Below are 6715 nucleotides of genomic sequence, written 5' to 3' on the forward strand. Positions count from 1 at the left end.
GATCCTCACCATTGAGTCTCCCTATAGGGCAGCTCGCAACATGGCAACAAGCTTCCATCAGAACAAGCAAGCAAGACAGTGAGAGAGAGTAGGCATGATGAAAGCCAGAACCTTTTGGAACCAACCTCAGAAGAGGCATCCCATCATTTTTGCTACATTCTGTCTGTTTATTAGGTGCAGGTCATGCTCAAGGTGTGGGATTTACACAAGGCTGGGAAGACCAGGAGACAGAGATGGTGGGGAACCATCTTAGAAGCTGTTTAACACATGGTTATTGATCTGGACCCATATGTTCTTGCCCAGGAGTGGGTTATTAGAATGTAGAACTTTGGAGGAGAGATCTTGCAGACCTAAGATTCAGAGCTCTAAGGTGTGCAACCCAGCTGGTATTGGTGTTTCTTGGGGTAATGCTGACACTGGTGGTGTGAGAAGAAGCTAGAAGCTAGAACCACTGCCATCACTGGGATGATGAACCATTGCCAAGGTGATGCTTCAGGAGTAGTGAGCAAACAGGAAGTCTATTCTCTCTCCTTCTGCCTCCCACTCTCACTCTGAGCCCCTTATTGGCAAAAGCTGAAAGAGAGGAAGATGGCAGAAGGGAAATATGATTTGCAGAGTCCCAGCCCTGGCATCAGAAAATACAGTGTAGAAGGAGCAGGGCGAAGGCTGAGAGCCCACAGCTGAATAACCAGCACAAACAGCAAAAAGAACTATCTTCCTACTGACCCAAGAAGGTGGCAAGAGGCTTCTCTCTGCCTGGGGATCTGTATGGAGAACAATACTAGCATCTCCAATGAGATATCAAAACAGTAATTTTGTACATAGCATAGACGTGGAGTATGAATTTACGCTATCCACATAATACAGGGATCTCAACAAATAACAACAAAAAATCCCAGGTGAGTGAACCCCTGTGGTTCCCAGCAGAAACAGATGTAAAAAGCCTCTGTAGGAATGTTTATATAACTCAGGGCATATGGGCCTCCCACAGAAAGAAAGAAATCTCCACTAAAGATGAGCTCATTATCAAAATTAAAAAACCAAAGAGGAAATGGTTCACCATAATGGGATTCAATGATCACAAAAACAGAAGAAAAAAAAAGAAAGAAAACAGAAGTAGTCCAGTCAAGGGCTTGAGAGGTTAGAAGAATCTTTAAGAGATTTTAACTTCATCTGTTAAAAAAGAATAACAAAGATCAAAAAAAATCATAATGAAAGAACAAGAAAACATGAGGAAAAAGAGGCAGATTTTTCTAACAGTTAAAATAGGACATCTAGAGGAGAAGAATATGTTGATTAAAATTTAAAACTCAGTGGTTATGTTAAATAGCAGATTAGACAAAACTGAAGAGAGAATTAGCCAACTGAAAGCTCTAGATCTAAACAAATTATCCAGAATGTAGCACAGAGAGAGACAAAGAGTTATTTCTTGAAGGGGGTTTCTAGTTAAATATGGCACCTTCAATATAAACATTTATCACCCTCCTTCATGAAATTTCCCCTAAAGTGGTGGTGGTAAAAAGAAGGCAGAGGGACTTCCCTGGCGGCCCAGTGGTTAAGACTCAGCACTTCCACTGGAGGGGACATGGGTTCGATCCCTGGTCAAGGAACTAAGATCCCACACGCCGCAAGGTGCGGCCAAAAAAAAAAAAAAAAAGAAATCAGAAACTCAAAGGACAGACAGAATGGGAGAGGAGTGCAGTAATAAAATGTTAGTAATTAACATTTAGCCCAGAAAAAGCTAAAACTTAAACTGGCAAACCTGAAATGACAAAACTGGAAAGCAGGCTGATTCATGCTGCAAAGATCTGGTACCTCTGAAAACAGGGCTGCATGTAGAACTCCAAACAGAACTGGCTGAAAGACTGAATGAGAAAAGGTTGGGACCAGTTCCCCTCTCATTCCCTAGCAGAAAACTCTGAGGAGAAGTTGAACTAGACAGACTCTGGACTCAGTAAAATTCACCTCTATCATAGACAAGGACCATGCTAAAAACTGACTAGTCAGCAAAATTCTGCAAATTGCAAGATGAGCCCTGGACACTTTCTGCATTTGAGTTTGAGAACGTCGGCAGCCACCGTCTACCCCTCAGACAGGCAAGTGCAGGACATCCCCTTTGGGAGACCGAGCAGCTCCAAAGAAAACATCTATTTTTAATATAAAATACTTTCCTCCAATGCCTGGTAATTTTTTAGTTAGCTTCATATTAAGAGTGAGGATTAAAAAGTTGATTGGGGGACTTCCCTGATGGTCCAGTGATAAAGAATCCATCTTCCAATGCAGGGGACATGGGTTCAATCCCTGCTTGGGGAACTAAGATCCCACATGCTGTGGGGCAACTAAGCCCACTGGCCACAAATACTGAGCTCATGCACGTGAATGAGAGAGACCACAGGCTGCAAAGTACAGAGCCCATGAGCTCTGGAACCCGTGCGCCACAACTAGAGAGAGCAGCCTGCATGTCACAACTAGAGAGAAGCCTGCACACCACAATGAAGAGTCCGCACCACATCGATAGATCCCAAGTACCACAACTAAGAACTGATGCAGCCAAAAAAAAAAAAAAAAATGTTGATTGGAAGCTCTCTGTACTGAAAAGAAAAAGAAAAGAAAGAAGTGAAAAGAAAAGTAAAGAGGCTGTGAGGAAACGTAGGCAATACTTAAAATTAGAAGAAACAGAAAAAAGAAGCAAAAAAATAGTATAATATCTTCAGAGTTATAAGAGAAGACAGCACATACATTAAACAAAAACAGGAGGCAATTAAAAAAGGAACAACTGAAGAACAAAAATAATCTCTTGGAAAATAAAAATATGATGGCAAAAAGAAAATTTTCCATGATGAAGTTGAAAGATAATGGAAGAAAGGGGAGTGATGACAAAGAAGGTGTAAATGAGAGCTAATTCCTCATCTTCTGTAGTAAAAAATCAGTAGATGATATCCAAATCTGAAAAATCAATAATAACATCAGCATGCTGTAGTAATACAGAGATGAATATCAGAAGAAGCAAACACAAGAGTTGAAAACGGTTGTGTCTGGGAGTTGGAATCTAGTGTGAGGCAGGGACTGCTCTATCTGGTCATAAGTCTTTTAGAACCATTTGACTTTTAAGCATTGCATATGTATTACTTCAACAAAAATAAGGTTAAAACTATATATGTATACATATACCTGTGTGTACATGCATAGGAATCACATAGCATAAAATGAGAAGATCCAACATATGTCTAAAATATCATTTCAGAAAGAGAAATAGAGAAAATGGGAGAGATACAATATTTTTAAGGATATTGGCTAAGAACTTTGCATTTTTAAAGAAATACATGCTGTTCGGATTAAGGAAGCTCTTCAAGTCTCAAGCTGTGCCTGCTTGATGAAACTGTTATGTAGGTTAAATGAGCTAATACTTATGATGGGATTAGAAGCCCTGTCACAGAATAAGCTCTCAATATATGTCAGTATCACTATTTCTTAATATGCAATTGAGACAACATTCCATGATCCTCAGGGTCCTGGAAAAAGAATTGGGTCCACGTGCCCTATCAAACTGTAATGCCTTAAAGGGCACCACAAAAGGCTTATTTGATTTTACTGATATGCATCTAGTTATCCAAGTCTGATAATTTAGTTTTGCAGGTGTAATAACATCAGTAGGTACAATTTATTGAGCACCAACTGTGTGTGACTCCCTGTATTTCACATGCAGCATCTTATCTAACCCTCGTGACAATCCTATGCAATGGGCACTATCAGGATGCCCATTTTACAGATGAGGAACCCAAGACACAGGGAGGTTGATTAACCTCCCCTGAAAGATAGAGAATATCAAATCCAGGGTTTGAATCCAAATATTCCCAGCTCCAAAGTTAACTTCTCTAGAAAAGGGTTTCTCAACCTCAGAACTACTGGCACTCTGAGCTGGATAATGCTTTGTTGTGGGGCTGTCCTATACATTGTAGGATGTTGAGCAGCATCCCTGGCCCTGAACCACTAACTCCCCCATCCAATCATGACAAATAAAATGTCTTCAGACGTTACCAAATATCCACTGAAGGTGAACAATCCCCTGGTTAAGAGCCACTGCTCTGGACCATCTTCCTGTATCCCCAGACTAGAGGCTACAGCCTTCTCCTTAAATCAGCAGAACAGAGCTCAGGAAATGGGCTCAGGTGTCAGGACAACAGGCTCTGTTGTCTACATGGGGCTCTGAGTCTCTCCACACCTCAGTCTTCTCCACTTTAAAATGAAAGTGGATTGGATGTGAGCTGAGGATTCTATCACCTCTGAAATCACATGATCCCCATACAACCTGGAAATATTTTTGAGAGTGGTGATCCAAAAGTGGTCTGTTTCTACCAGTCAGAATGGGCATCATCAAAACGTCTATAAATAATAAATGCTGGAGAGGGTGTGGAGAAAAAGGGAACCCTCCTACACTATTGCTGGGAATGTAAATTGGTACAGCCACTATGGAGAACAGTATGGAGGTTCCTTAAAAACTAAAAATAGAATTACCATGTGATCCAGCAATCCCACTTCTCTGCATATATCCAGAAAAGAAAGAAAACTCTAATTTGAAAAGATACACGCACCTCCATGTTCATAGCACTATTTACAATGTCCAAGACATGGAAGCAACCTAAGTGTCCATCGACAGATGAATGGATAAAGAAGATGTGGTATATATGTACAATGAAATATTACTCAGCCATAAAAAGAATGAAATAATGCCATTTGCAGCAACATGGATGGACCTAGAGATTACCATACTAAGTGGAGTAAGTCAGGCAAAGACAAATATCATATGATATCACTTATATGTGGAATCTTAAAAAGTGATATTAATGAACTTATTTACAAAACAGAATCAGACTCACAGATATAGAAAACAAATTTATGGTTACAGAAGGGGAAAGGTAGGAGGGAGAGACAAATTAGGAGTTTAGGATTAACAGATATACACCACTATAAATAAAATAGATAAATAACAAGGACCTACTGTATACCACAGGGAACTACGTTCAAAATCTTGTAATAAACTATAATGGAAAAGAATCTGAAAAAGAATATAAATATAACTGAATCACTTTGCTGTACGCCTGAAACTAACACAATGTTGTAAATCAACTGTACTTCGATTTAAAAATAGTGGTATGTTTCTGAGGCACAAATTGCAGCTGCCTACTCTACCATGCCCCCTGGTTTGAGCGACTCATTAAAATGGCCCCATAATGGGAGCCCCCGGAAGGAATGGCCAGTGAAGACTGAGAGCAGCATGTTTATCCTCTCATTTGTAGTCCAGTCAATCGGCCATGTATCTACTCCATGACACTCTACCAATTTACTCAATACACTGGGGCATCCAGAGGGACACAGAGCAATAAACAGTATTGCAACACGTGATTATTCTCTGAGGGAGCACAGAATTACTAGAGAATTCTAAAATAGAACCATTCTCCTCTGCCTGAAATGAGTAGGTATCTCATTTTTAAAGAACGTGAGTTCTTTTGAAAAAATTAACATGTTTTCTAAAATAAAATCTAAATTTACCTGTTTTTCAGCAGAACTTTGAGATTCTCAAAGAATGAAAATGCAAGGTCCAGTTACACAGTATCTAATATCTGTACAGCACTTTTAAACCTATGACCATGTTTTAGTACCTACTTTTATTTTCACAACACTGTGAGTTCAGTATCGATTTTGCAACTATTACCATTCGTAGATGAAGAGACTTAGGCACAGACCGATAATTGCCACAGATTACATGACAGAATAGTGCTGAGGTCCTTCCATATCGGGGCTCTCACTTCAGTGGTGTCCATTACCCAACAAAGAACACATGTTGACCTGAAAGGGCAACTTCTCCACACATTCCATGGCAGTCTGGTCTCCATTCATTTTATGTCAAGTGTTGAGGCTCTGCAACTCAACAGAGATAGGGGAAAATAAAAGGCTTGGGAAAAGTTCAAAAGCAATGGACTCCATCTGAATTTGAAAAATGGAACCTAACAGAGGAAACTTGGAAAAAAGAGGAATGGGGAAGACAAGCCAGAATAAAATTGTTCATACAAAATCAGAATTTTTTAGAAATCCAACTAGAATTAATCAAATTTAGACCTGAATTAAAGCAATGAAAACTTGAGGGTTTGCAAATAAGGTCCCATTAAGCCCCCTGCAGAGTTGCAGATGCAGGATCCTGGGGAGGATTCACAGGGCAAGGTAGGAGTAGGAGACAGCTGATGACAGATGATGATCGCCAATCCTTGTTTAAAGCTTCCCAAATCATTACCCTCCACCCTCTCATCTCTGCTAAGTTACTCTCTGTACAGAGCTTTGGCAGGGAATCTGGCCCGCAGTTTTCATTTTGCCCTTGTGGACATTGGAAATAACCTGTTGCAATTTTTTTAAAAAGCCAGAATTGGAAATCAGGAGACCTAGTCTTAGACCCACTTCCACTATTGACCAGCTTGATGACCCTTGACAAGGCGTTAAACCCCTGGGGGCAGCGATTCTCCCTTGTGGAATGACTGTATTGAACTAGTGGAATTTTAATGTCACTTTTTGCCTTGAACTTCAATAAGCCAGTCCAGATGAAGAGAAAATAGTTAAATCCCTGAAGTTTAACTGAGATCCCTAGAATCTCTAGCTTTTCTTTTCTCCCCGTTTCTGTCCAAGCAGTGCCTTCAGTTCCCATTTCCCCATTAAAATAGAATAG

The sequence above is a fragment of the Mesoplodon mirus genome, assembly GCF_964341445.2.
Source record: "Mesoplodon mirus genome assembly, chromosome: 5".
NCBI classification, from domain to species: Eukaryota; Metazoa; Chordata; class Mammalia; order Artiodactyla; family Ziphiidae; genus Mesoplodon; species Mesoplodon mirus.